Source organism: Theropithecus gelada, chromosome 13 (assembly GCF_003255815.1).
Source record: "Theropithecus gelada isolate Dixy chromosome 13, Tgel_1.0, whole genome shotgun sequence".
In the NCBI taxonomy this organism is placed as follows: Eukaryota; Metazoa; Chordata; class Mammalia; order Primates; family Cercopithecidae; genus Theropithecus; species Theropithecus gelada.
This window is the reverse complement of record NC_037681.1, coordinates 66106465-66121016: the sequence shown is the minus strand read 5'-3', so window position 1 is coordinate 66121016 and position 14552 is coordinate 66106465.

The following is a 14552-nucleotide window of genomic DNA, read 5'->3' as shown; positions in this document are numbered from 1 at the left end:
GTTAATATTCATGTCCCTGTTGCTGTGCTGGTTGTTGCCATTTATAGAATGTTAATGGGCTTCTGCAAAGGTCTGCCTGGTCAGGGTCTATCATACATTCCACACATGCTCCGCTGAACAGAATCCAACCACCTGGGCCATGGGATGGAACGCGCAGCAGTACAATGACACAGAAACCTTCCAGAGCTCTGCTGGCCCTGCTCCAGCCTATTCCCCACCCCACCCTGAGCCCCACTTCAAACTCTGCCCCACACCTGTGCTCCTGTGGCGGGCTCTTGTCTGCCCTGCCGTGTCTTATTTTGGCCCCATCTCTGCTCTGTATTCTGTTGCAGTGACTCAGGCAAAGCTTCACTTAATACCTGCAAAGAGGTGGAGGGATCAGAGGCAGCCCCATCGAGCTTGCTGATGGATGCAGGAGGAGATGGCCTGGTGCCTCTCTTCCTCAGGGCCTGTGGCTATGATCCCTGCTCGCTAGGATGCCATTTGGAGAATAGCATAACATTCTCCATCTTCTGTGGGTCAGATGTTGGCTTGTGTCTTGGGTTTGTTTTTTTTTTTAAGAGACAGAGTCTCACTCTGTGGCCCAGGCTGGAGTACAGTGACACAATCACAGTTCACTGCAGCCTTGACCTCCCAGACTTAAGGAATTCTCCCACCTCAGCCTTCTGAGTGACTGGGACTACAGGCATGTGCCACCATGCCCAGCTGAATTTTTTTGATTGTTTTTGTAGAGATGGGGTCTCACTATGTTGCTCAAGCTGGTCTTGAACTCCTGGACTCCAGTGATCCTCCTGCATCAGCCTCCCAAAGTTCTGGGATTACAAGCGTGAGTCACTTGCGCCAGGCCCCTGTCTTGGACTTTTAAGTTCGTATGTCAATCCAAGGGTCTTTACTAAGTACTTGCTATATATCCAGGACACTAGGGCAGGTGCTCCAGGGAGGATAAATAGCTATATGGATAATCTCTACTCTACCTGGGGAGATGGGTAGATCAATTCGTCAGTCCTTTATTTAACAGTCAGTTGTAAGTGTCATGTCATTTGGAGCACTGGGGAAACAAAAAATGACAACACACAATGGCCCTTTATTAGTCAGGATTGGCTAGGTCATGCTGCTGTAATAAGCACCCCCCAAATCCCAACACCTTAAAAGAACAAAGCTTTCTTCTCAGGCATGCTCTCTAGGTCCATGGCAGATTGTCTGGGAGCTCTGCTTCCCATTAGCATCGTTCTCACTCCTGGATCCAGGCTGGCTAAAAAGTCACCATCTGGAACATGGCTGGTCATGGGCAGAGAGAAAAAGGATGTCTGGAGGGTCTTACACAGGCAATTAAATAGTCTACCTGGTGGCTCATGCCTGTAATCCCGGCATTTTGGGAGGCCCTGGAGGGATGATCACTTGAGCCCAGGAGTTCCAGAGCAGCCTGGTTGGCAAAACCTCATCTCTACAAAATAAAATAAAATAAAATAAAATAAACCATAGCTGAACATGGTGGTGGGCACCTGTAATCCCTGCTACCTGGTAGGCTGAGGTGGGAGAATTGCTTGAGGAGGCTGCAGTGAGTCAAGATTGTGCCACTGCACTTCAGCCTAGGCAACAGAGCCAAACCCTGTCCTCCACCTGCCCCCTCTCGCAAAATCCATCTGGAAGTGCTAAACATCACTTCTGCTCACTAATTGTTAGCTAGAACCAGTCTTGTGATCCCGCCTTCCCCAACCACAGGGTCTGGGAAGTTCTACCATCCGTACCAGCAAGGAGCATGGAATATTTGGTGAATAGCACTGAAGACTGCCATAGACACTCTTCTCAAATGACAGGTGCAGAAAAATAATTCAAGGTGGCACACAATAAATGACAAATAATCAGCCCACTCAGAAAGCACTGTAGGAACTTAGGGTAGCAATAATCACAGTAAGAGTCAGACTGTTTGACCATCCTCCCTCCCTTTTGCTCTGGGCTACTGCATACAGAAGACTCCAGATAATGTGGAGAATCCTGCCTAATATCAGAACCAGCAGCCATTCAAGCTGCTTTCCCCTCCCTCTATGTGCTTAACACGTCATGGGACGTGCAGGTCCTTAAATCCACTTTAGAACCACAGCAGCACAAAGGAGGCATTTGGGCCCAACAGAAATGAGAAGACTTACTTGTTATACTCTGTGGGATTTGAGAGATCACTTGGTTGGTTGGTTGGTTGGTTGATTTTATTTTTTGAGATGGAGTCTTGCTTTGTCACCCAGGCTGGAGTGCAGTGGCACACAATCTCATCTCGCTGCTACAACCTCAGCCTCCCTGATTCAAGCAGTTTTCCTGCCTCAGCCTCCTGAGTAACTGAGATTATAGGCACACACCACCACACCCAGCTAATTTTTGTATGTTTTGAGTACAGACAGGGTTTCACCATATTGGCCAGGCTGGTGTCAAACTCCTGACCTCAAGTGATCTACCTGCCTCAGCCTCCCAAAGTGCTGGGATTACAGGCATGAGACACTGCGCCCAGACTATATTCTTTATTATTAAATTCCTCTGTTAAATAAGGAAACTGAGACCTGGAGAAGTTAACTGACTTGCCAAAAAAAGAAAGAAAGAAAAAAAAAACCCAAAACACTAACTAGAGGTCTAGACCCAAATCTTATACCTTATACATTGACTGTTCTTTCTACATTGCCTTGCCGGAACCAATGCGGCACTATTTAATGATAATCATGTCAATTACATTTTAATTCCTTGGAAACAACATTTTTATAAACCTAAGGTCTAGATTTGTTTTAATTTATTGGCTCCAAATTAAACTAGCCTTAGCACAATGCAATATAATAATTCTTTCAATAATAATCTATACTATAATAATGTAATTCTCAAGGGAACTATGATATTGATAGAGTTCTCCCTTAAGTTGTTTGGTAATAAAAGTCTTGAAAACAAAAAGACTGAAAGACTTTGTTGTTCTTCAACTTCTATATTTTTGCGTCTCCTCTCCCAACACCAACAGAAGTATTGAGGTATTTTCGGCGAATGATTTGATGGTACCTGTAACCAACTGTAACAGCTGTCTCCCGGGCTCCCCTGTGGATATTTTACCAATTAGCAGAATGACTGATCTAATTGTTCAGACTAGGTTATATATCTCTAGCACATTCTGGATATTTGGTGAATCCGTTTCTACTTCTAATTTACCTTTCAGGATCAACAAGCTGGGGCTAAAGGGCAAGGAATATTGCCTTTTGTCACTGATAAGCATTTAGGTGTAACAGAATGTATAACCAGAACTGCTTAAATCCACAGGTTCTGTTGCAACACATGTGCTGGAAAGCGGCGAAGCTGTGCCACTTTAAGACCCAAGTTCTCCATGCACCGGGCCTCATCCCCTAGCTGAAGCTGTAACTCCTCCCTCAACTCTCCTACCGCTTCATCCTCACGTCTTGTTGGAGTTCCTGCCTCCCCCTACTATACTGTAGTACAGTTCTTTGGTACCTGTCTTTGATACTGCCACTTCCCTAAAGGTCTTTAAATTTGGAGACCCAGAATGACTCATCTAGGTACTCCTCGGTATCTTGGACATGGTAAATGCAACTTTGTGCTCTATACACATTTGAAATGAGAAGAGTGTCAAATAGTCTTCTTGTGGGTCTCTTCCTCCTTGCCCAAATTAGTGCCTTGAGGATGGGTGGGTCTCTTCTCTCCTCTGCAACCCACCCTCCAACCCTGCAGTGACAAAGTCGCTGCGCGCTCTGACGCTGGGCCGCACCGCTGGGCCCCGGGCCGCCAGCGCCCCGCTCCGCGAGCCGACAGCGCCCTCTGGTGGACACTGACGCGCTCGCCCCAGTGGCTCCCGAGGTTCTCGCCGCCTCCGCCGTCTCGGCTCCCTGCGGTGTCCGGCTCAGCCCGGGACCAAGCCTGGGGGAAGCGACCCTTCTACGTCCTGCCTGGTCTTGTTTCTCTGTCGTCGGCTACTGCGTCCCTCAGGTCGCCCCACCCCGGCCGGCGCCGGATGGAAAGGCGAAGAGAGCCTTGGGTCTAAAAAGGGGTCTGGCGAGTCCGCCTGCCATCCCGGTTTAGCGGGCGACGAAGGGTCGCAGGGTCGGGGTCAGGCGGCAGCCCCTTTCTTCTCCGCCCCAAGAGACTTCTAGGCCAAGGTTGGAAGAGGCGGCCGTGAGGCCCGGAGCCAGGAGAACAGAGACCCACAAGAACAGGAGAACAGAAAGCAACTGGGAGGGAGGCGAGTGCGAGGGGAGCCACAGTCCCAGGAGAATTCCTAAGGCCCTGGAGCAGAAAAGGCAGCAGACCTGGGGAAGAAGGGGACAGGCGTGGAGGGGGTTGGTCATGAGGCCGTTTGACCCAGGGTCAGAGTGCAGCGACGGTGGAAAGGTGGCTCACTGTCCAGTCTAATTCAAGCTGTGTGACTTAGGTTACCTGCGCTCCGGAAGCTTCATTGGCTCTTAAGTGGCTATTAGAAGAGGCCACGACTGCTCTATGGATGAACGGACTAATACCCGTTCACAGTCTATGAAAGTGTCCTGCACATATACATGGCCACTAGGACAACAGCGAGTTAGGAGGATAAGCCAAGAGGAAGACGACACGGCATGGGACCACCGCCGTTATCCACATGCCTCTCCCAGGCGGAGGACAAATGCAGTCACTGGCTGTATGCCAAAACTGTGCCCCCCAACTTCTTTTTTAAGCAACTTGGCTTCTCAAAGTGAAGAATTCTGTTCTTATCGCTGCATTAGAGCCACAGGCCATCTATTTGACAGTTAAATCCAAGGTGGGTTCAGGAAAAATAGAGATAAAGGATTTGTGGTCTAGTTTTGAAAGAAGCTAGAATTTGAAGATAAAGATATTCTAAGGGCCTTCAGACAGACCACAGGGACCACCCCTGCATTTGCCCAAACCCGAGGCTGCAGGTCAGCTCCTGAAGCCGAGGTGAGGGTTGTGGGAAGTGGTCATATAACCCCACTGCAGGCATCGCCTCCAGGATGGGAGGTGCTGGCCATGGGAGCAGGTCAGGGCCTGCTCAGAGGCTGCTTCTCTTCATCCCAGCACATAGCTGGGGTTGCTTTTCTGAAAAACACAGAAGCCATCAGCTGGGTTTGCCCCCAAGCCTGACAACAGCTTAGGAAGGAAGAAAGAATGTCATTCCTCCATCCCACCAGGTATCATGGAAGCAGGTTGCTGGGCTCAGGCCTCCACCTGTCTTCTGACGACACCACCCAGCCCAGCTTCCCAGGGGCTCTGCTCTGTGGATCCCCTCTCACTTCCCTTCTCCACCCTCGCTCCCTCTACCACTTATTTTCCTTCAGTAAGTCTCAGCCCTTTAAAAAATAAAAAATTGTAACCCTTCCTCACCTCACATTTCTGCCCAACTACCACCTAACCCTCTTCTCGCTCTCCCTCGTTAAGTGTTTTTTATTTTCAGTCTCCATTTTCTTACTACCCACTCCCTCCTCAGCCCACATCATTGGGCTCATTGGAACGTCTCTCATTTCCATGCTGCTAAAACTCACTTTTGTGGTCTGTACCTTATTTGACCACTTTCTTTGCAGCAAATGATGCTGTCTCCCCTCTTGCCTTGAAATGCTCCCTTCTAGTTTCTTTTTCTTTCTTTCTTTTTTTTTTTTTTTTTTTTTGAGACAGAGTCTTGCTCTGTTGCCCAGGCTGGAATGCAATGGCACCATCTCAGCTCACTCCAACCTCCACCTCCTGGGTTCAAGTGATTCTCCTGCCTCAGCCTCCCAAGTAGCTGAGACTACAGACGAGTGCCATCATGCCCAGCTAATTTTTGTATTTTCAGTAGAGATGGGGTTTCACCATGTTGGCCAGGATGGTCTTGATCTCCTGACCTCATGATCCGAACCAACTCGGCCTCCTAAAGTGCTGGGATTACAAGCGTGAGTCACCTGCTCAGCCCTTCTGCTAGTTTCAAGGACATCTGAACTCTCCAAGTTTTCTTCCTACTTGCTTGGCATCTCCTTGCCAGTTTCTTTTATTCTCCTCTTCCCCTGCCCATCTTTTAAATGCATCATTATGTTATGGTTATACTGCAGAATTAGTTATGTTATATTTACATATAACACAACTAGTGTTATATAATATGTAAATTATGTTATATGTAAGTTATGTTATATGTACATATATGTTATATATTAGTTATGTTATAGTTACACTGTTAAGACAATAATGTAGAAGTTATCTTGATGAATCATCAGGCAAGTGACCATAAGGTGCTGTGACTTTGAAGGAAGGAAAGATAGATCACTGAGGCCTAAAGTGGTAAGGAAAGTCCCCGTGGACGAAGAGAGGTGGAGAATGGGTATGGACAAGGTGCTAGAAGTTCAGAGGTAGAGAAAAAGAATGGACATTCCTGGTGGAGGAACTTCCTACTAAATACACAGAGAGGTGAACCTAAAGATTTAATCCAATGACAATTAAACATCTCTTTGGGACTAGCACTTTGCTAGACATGGCATAAAATTGAAAAGAAAGATGTGAGCTCCTTGTTTAAATTGTAGTTAGTATTCCCATGAAATGATTAAACAGCACTATAAGGTAGCATTTGGTAGAGATAAAGACAGTAGAAAGAAGGCAGAGATCACATGGGCTTCCTGGAAGTGGCAAAACCCACGGGCTATCATGATCTGTATGAATTAGCATAAGCTGAGTGCTCTAACACATAGATCCCCAAATGCATAAAAGCTCAAACACAGTAGTCATTTATTTCATGCTCATCTACCAGTATTGGGTAGGTCAACAAATCCAAGGGGTAGCCCTGTCCTCAGGCTTCCAGAGTCACCCTGAAGGTTGTCACCAGTGGAGCCATCCAGAAAGAGAACAGATTACTGGGGAGCAAGTCTGGGAGGATGTTATGGGCCAGGTCACTCGCATCCCATTGGCTAGGACTTAGTCACATGGTCACATATAATTGCCAGGGAGGCTGGGAAGCACAGCCCTGTAGTGTGCCCAGGAAGAAGAGGAGAGCCTGGCTTCTTGGTGAGCAGTGAGCAACGTCTCCCACTGGGCCCTTTCGTCCTTTGCTGGAGATGAGGATGATCTGTTTGGGTTAACCCTCAGAGCAGAACTGAACCCCTCTCCATTTCCCTCTCCCTTTCCCCATCTTATTCCTTATAAAAAAGGCTATGAGGACTCTGTGGTGCAAGTGAAAGAGACACAGGTGCAGGTGTGGGCCAAGATAAGGACAATGAGGTGATAAAGAGGAGGACACGCACTGGGCTAGGATGTCTAGAGAGAACATCTCTTCCAGATTCTCTCCCTCTGCCCATTAAAATGCCAAGTTGCCCTCATCTCTGATGTGAGTTGTGGCATGGCGGGAGCCATCCCCGACCCTTTCCTGGGGGGCGGGAGGAGGTCCATTCCCAACCCCAGATGAAACATGGCTAAGGTCCTCTGTGCAGGTGACCTTAGAGTTGCTGCAATGCAGTGAAGGCTGATGAGCAAGTCACCTGGCGCAGGCTTCAGAGGTAATGATGGTCTATACTTTGAACTTTTTAGGGAGCTTTTATATCTGTCCCTCCTTTCTCCCCTCTTCTCAACCACAGTGCAGGGCAAGTATTATTCTCATTTTACAGACGGGGCTACTAGAACTCAGAGAAAGTAAAGGACTCGAGTGCATCAGATCCCAGAGGACAGCCTGGTTCTCCAGACCCCTAGACAAGGCTTCCCTCCCATGACCAATCTTGCCCACTTTATGTGTGAAATGCGCTGGTGAGTGTATTTTATAATTCCCTGGAATCTGAGTCTCCAAAGAAGCCCCTACACCCCGCCAGGCAAAGGCTTCTGCTCCAGCTGGATGGCTGCACAGGGACACAGGCTCAGACATCAGAGCCTCCATCCACTCTTAGCTGCCGACTTGGCCTGGGGGCTGGGGAGGTAAAGAGGAGAGTGCATTGGCATCAGGATTCAACAGGCAAGGCACTGTGCTGCACACGGGGAAACAAAGCCCTCACTGCTCCCTAAGGGGCCTTACAGCCCCTCAGACACCTTGCTTCGAATGCTTTCTGAGGGGCACAAACTGTACCCCACCTTTGGGTTAGGGTAGATGTCGCTGAAGCTTTTACCGCACTGAAGGATTTCCTATTTATGGTTAGTCTTTTCCCTACATCTGTCTCCCTCTGCCTCTCCCCGTCTTCCCTTTCTCTGAGCCTGTTAGACCTCAGGGTTAACTTCTGACAAAGGAAGCTTTTCTGGCTCATTTTGTTCTTACAAATGCAAATATAAGCTAACCAGGAACGAAGGCCAGGGACCTCAAAGCAGGTTGGTGTTCTTCCTGGAGCGTGAGAACCAGGTATGGAAGCCTTTTCCTAGGGCCTGAGATGTCCCAGGGAGCTTGAAGAAAAGGTGATAGCCCTGCTGAGGAAAGGCTCCTGTTAACCTCTAGGGTGTGGCAGCTCAGGGCTCTGCACTTTGGGACCATCCCAGGTGCCTCGTGATCTAGGAAAGGAAGGAAAAAAGGATGCTGTCCTCACTCCCTGAAAACCACACCAGCTCCTCTTCCTTGGCTGCATCCTGCCCCTATTATTCCCTCTCCCAGGACTCCCTGGCCCATCCTGTGGGCCTCACCTTAGAAGGCATTTCTTCTAAGTGACTCTCCTGATCTCTCATCAGCCCACACTACATTTTATTGTCATCACTGTTCTACTCGCTTGTTTCCCAGAAAGCAAAATTGCAGTGATGCTTGTAAGGCTTCAGCTTTAGGGCCCTTCATTTGCTGTGCTCTCTCCAAGCCCCAGTTTCTAATTTGGTGTTCCTTTTCCTAAAGAGGCCTCTCCAAATTGCTTAAGCTTCAGGTTCCATGAAACCCAGGTTCACTCGTGGTCTTTCCCACTACTGTGCAAACTTCCTGAATCAGGGACTGTGCGTCAGGTTCCATGGAGTACTTTTAGGGTCTAGAGGTCTTGCTAGGTTCCAGTAAACATTTGTTAAATAAAAGAGAAAGGAAGAAAGAATTCTTAGCTAGTGCTTAGTTGCCTGGTGGTTCTCCTGAAGACTCCCCAGCACTGTCACCTGGGCAATCTGGATGGCTCGCATGGGGTTCCCTTCCCTGCAGCACAGTGTAGTGTGCAGAAGAAATCCATCTCGGAAGCTCTAGGATCTTAGGAAAATCACCTGCCTCTCAATGGGGGTCTCCATTTATCCAAATGCAATAGGGGGTTGTAACCACTAATTACCAATAAATACAGTACCTGGCACAACTGCTTCTCAGGAAATAATAGTTTACGTTATATACACTGTCCCTATGGTACATTTCATCCTTAATTCTTTTAGCTCTAGGACCTACAGCTTCCCCTTTCCCCCAAGGTGGTTCCTGGATAATGGGGTTTTGGTGTGAAGAGTCAGGGCACACAAAGGGATTTGCCCTGCACCAAGCGTCCCACTAAGTTTGGCTCCAGGACCAGATCTGGGTATCCCCCTATACACTGCTCCTTCCTACAGTGAGATATAGAACTGCATGGAAAGAGTCAAAGAACTTGAATGATAATATAAATGAAATATAGGGAAACAATGTGGTTAAGTGCCTTTCCCTTTGCAGCCATGCTGTTCCAGCCATTTGACCCACTGGAACCCTAAGGTATGTATCTCTCAGTGTGGTAAATGAGTAGTTATTTTTCACAGAGAAGAAAGTGAGACTGAAATGACCTTAAGCCACATGCCTCAAGCGCCAGGGTTGGCAAGTGGCAGATCCAGAGCCGCAGCCTAGGTCCATGTTCTTATCACCCTGGACGTGGCCCTCGTCCCCTGTCCTTCAGTGAAGGATTGATGCAAACATTGCTCAGTTCTCACTCATCCCGTGAGAACCAGCATGTGCAGGCCAGATCTGACCCTGCTGCCACAACATTTAGCATGTCATTGTGGTTTTCCTCTAACAAGAACTGAGAAGTGGTCAGTGTTTCTCTTGTTTTTTTTCTGGTGACATCCATACATTCATGTTTGCAGGTGCCAGGGCTTGAAAATTCAACAGCAAAGTGGGAAAGAGATGCAGTAGAAGGGCACAGCGTGAGGAGCATTTTACAACTTATTACAAGCTTGGCTATTCATTTCTTAAAATAGTAGTAGTAGTAACCACAATGATAAAAGCTAACAACTATTGGTTGAGAACTATGTGCCAGAAATTAATATTTAACTTTTTTTTTTTTTTTGAGACAGAGTTTTGCTGTTTTTGCCCAGGCTGGAGTGCAGTGGCGAGGTCTCAGCTCACTGCAACCTCTGCCTCCCGGGTTCAAGTGATTCTCCTGTCTTAGCCTCCCGAGTAGCTGGGATTACAGGTGCACTCCACTACACCCAGTGAACTTTTGTATGGGGTTTCACCATGTTGGCCAGGCTGATCTCGAACTCCTGACCTCAGGTGATCTGCCCGCCTTGGTCTCCCAAAGTGCTGGGATTAGAGGTGTGAGCCACCATGCCCAGCTAATTTTTGTTTTTTTAGTAGAGATGGGGTTTTGCCATGTTGTCTGGGCTGGTCTCAAACTCCTGACCTCAGATGATCCAACTGCCTTGGCCTCCCAGAGTGCTGGGATTACAGGCATGAGCCACCACACCCGGCCTTAACAATTTTTTTTTTTTTGAAATAGAGCCTCATTCTGTCACCCAGACTGGAGGGCAGTGGTGCAATCACAGCTCACTGCAACCTCGACCTCCCATGTTTAAGTGATCCTTCCACTTCAGCCTCTTGAGTAGCTGGAACCAACACCACCATGCCTCGTTAATTAAAAAAATAAATACAATAATTTTTTTTTTTTTGGTAGAGACAGGCTCTCACTATGTTTCCCAGGCTGATCTTGAACTCCTGGGCTCAAGCTATCATCCCACCTCAGCCTCCCAAGATGCCGGGATCACAGGTGCAAGACACTGCACCTGGCCTCCCAGGTTCAAGCAATTCTCCTGCCTCAGCCTCCAGAGTAGCTGGGATTACAGGCATGTGCCACCATGCCTGGCTAATTTTGTACTTTTTAGTAGAGACGGGGTTTCTCCATGTTGGTCAGGCTGGTCTCGAACTCCCAACCTCAAGTGATCCGCCCGCCTCAGCCTCCCAAAGTGCTAGGATTACAGGCATGAGCCACTGCGCCTGGATGAAACTCCCCTTTTTGTAACCATCAGATCTTGTGAGACTTATTCACTACAACGAAACAGCATGGGAAAGACCTGTCCCCATGATTCAGTTGCCTCCCACTGGGTCCCTCCCACAACACATGGGAATCCAAAATGAGATTCAGTGGGGACACAGCCAAACCCTATCACTTTTATATGCATATGAACTTATTTATACATATAGCATTTATATTTATTTTGTTTTAATTTGCACATGATTCTGTTTTGTCTTCCACAGAAACTCTGAACTTAGATATTCCCTAAAGAAAAATAGACACTAATAGACTTGCCAGAATGGGCCTGGGTCAGGGACAGGGATGAGAAATATTTCCAGAAAGAAAATCTACTCCTGTAGTTGCTTGTTACCTCTTTTGACCTTGATTAAGTTACTTTCACTCTTTGGCTGAAGTTTCTCCAACTGTAAAATAAGGAGCCTGTCCCAGTTCCAAACTTTGTTTTTCTCTTTTTTCTTTTTGTTACCAAAGGCATCCAAAGATCAACATTTTTTACATCATCTTTTTCTTTTATTTACAAAGAGTAGAATTAATTTTTGTGTGTGTACAGTTCTCTGAGCTTTAATATATATAGATCTGTGCAAGCACCAATCAATACAGAACAGTTTCATCACCACCTCCCCAAATTCTCTCATGTTACCAGTTTGTAGTGAAACTCTGTCTCCAACACCTAACCTCTGGCAACCACTGATTAGTTCATCATCTCTGTAGTATTACCTTTTCCAGAATATCTTATAAATGGAATTGTACCATAGGTAACCTTTGAGACTTGTTTCTTTCAGAAACCTTTGAGACTGTAAACTTACCAAAATGTCTTTGAGCTTCATCCATGTCATTGATCATATCAATACTTTGTTCCTTTTTATTGCTGAGTATGATTCATTGAATGAATGCATTACAATTTACTTCGCCATTCTCTCATCGAGGGGCATTTAATGCATTTCCAGTTTTGGGTGATTATGAATAAAGCTGCTATAAACGTTTATGTACAAGTTTTTCTGCGAGCATCAAGTTTTCATTTCTCTAGGGCAAATATCTAGGAGTGGGATGGCAGGGTTATATTGTAAGCACATGTTAAACTTTATAAGAATCTGCCAAACAGATTTCAGAGTGTCTGCCATTTTGCATTTCCATCAGCAATGTGGGAGAGTTTCTTCCAGCTGCTCTGCTTCCTCACTAGTACTTGGTACTCTCGTTTGGTGTTGGTGGTGAGGGCAGTGTTTTAATTACAGTCATTCTAATAGGTGTGGAGTAGTACCTTATTGTGGTCTGAATTTTCATTTCCCTAACGGCTAATGATTTTGAGCAACTTTTCATATCTTTATCTGCCATCTGCATAACTTCTTTGTTGAAATGTTCATTCACATATTTTGCCTATTTTTAAAATTGTATTGTTGTCTTCTCACTATTGAGTTTTGAAAGTTATTTACATATTCTGGATACAAATCCTGTGTTGGATATACAATTTGCTAATATTTGATCCCAGTTTATAGCTTGTTCTTTTAATTCTTAAGTATTTAACAATGTTTTTAGCAGAAAAAAATTAATTTTGATCTTCTTTTGCTTTTATGAATTGGATTTTGATGTCATATCTAAGCATTATCAAAACGTATGTTTTAAAATAAACATGTTATAGTTTCTGGTTTTGCATTTAGATCTATGATCCATTTGAGGTTAATTTTTCTATAGATTATACTCTGATATATAACTTAAGGTCCATTTTTTTGCATATGGATGTTCAGTTGTTCCATTTGTTGAAAAGATTATCCTTTATCCATTGAATTGCCTTAATACCTTTTTCAAAAATTGTCAATTTTGTACTTTAAAATGGTTAAAATGATGTATTTTATGTCAATTTTATCTCAATAAAAAAATCTATCTTCAAAAATCGATTGATCATATTTTTGTGGAACTATTCCTGGATTGCCTATTTTGTTCCATTGATCAGTGTGTGTATAGTTTCATCAATACCACATTGTCTTAAAATTATTATACTTTGCTTTAGACTAAGTTTTAAGATTGGTTAGGGTGAGCTAACTCCATTCTTCTTTTTCAAATTGTTTTGCTTATTCTATGTCCTTTGCCTTTTCATATATATTTTAGAATCAGCTTGCTTATGTTTTTAAAAATCCTGCTAATATTTTGATTGTTATTCATCAAGTCTATAAAATCATTTTGGATCTTATATGGTTCCCAGACAATATACATGCCATACAGTTAAATTTCATTTTCAGATAAGCAACGAATATTTTTTAGCATAATTATGTCCAAAACATTTCATGAGACATAATTATACCAAAAAAACTATTTGTCATGAATCTATGTTGAAATTTGTCAAATGCTTTTTCTGTATCTTTTGGTACAAACATTTTTTTCTTCAGACATTAATATGGTGGATTACACTGACTGATTTTAAAATGTTGAACCAGCCTTGCCTTCCAAGAATAAATTCCACTTGGTTGTGACATATTATTGTTTTTATATATTGCTGTATTTGACTTGCTAATTTTTCTTTCTTTCTTTCTTTCTTTTTTTTTTTGAGACAGGGTCTTGCTCTGTTCATCTAGGCTAGAGTCCAGTGGCGTGATCATGGCTTATTGCAGCCTTGAACTCCCAGGCTTAGGTGATCCTCCCACCTCAGCCTCCTGGGTAGCTAGGACTACAGGTGCGCACCACCAGGCCCAGCTAATTTTTTGTAGAGACAGTGTTTCGCCGTGTTGCCCAGCTCTCTAATTCCTGAGCTCAAGTGATCCACCCACCTTTGCCTCCCAAAGTGCTGGGATTTCAGGTATGAGCCACTGCGCCTGGCCAGATTTGCTACATTGTTAAAAGAATTTTTGCATCTATACTCATGACAGATTATCAGTCTATAGTTTTCTCTCTATTCCTATTTTCTCATTTAAGCATTTAGTGCTAAAACTTTCCCTCTAAGCATTGCTTTAGCTACATAATTTTCATTTAGTTCAAAATACTTTATAATTTCCCTTGATATTTCCTCTTTGATCTATAGATTTTTAATAAGCATTATTTAGATGTTTAAGTTTTGTGGGATTTTTCAGATGTCTTTCTGTTGTTGAGCTCTACTTTAATTCCGTTTGGTATTATTTGGGAAGCCTGGTATTATTTCAGTTATCTTAAATATATATTAAACACATCTCCCTTCCTGGTCTTCTGATGGAAATCTAGGGCTTTAGTCTCTTTGCTCTCCCTTCTGTTCCCTACAACTGAGTCTACCTCTGGGGAAAAGCAGCAGGAGGATACCTAGACAAAAAAGCACCTGGGATTCACTGTATATTTTTAGGATCACAGTTCCAATGATTAGAGAGCAGCATTCCTCTCTCTGTGGGTTTTAGGTGTCTGTTGGCAGCCACTGCCATCACATGATTGTAATTTTGTGTCTGGGGATCACCTGGGGCTGAGATAGGAGAGAAAGTT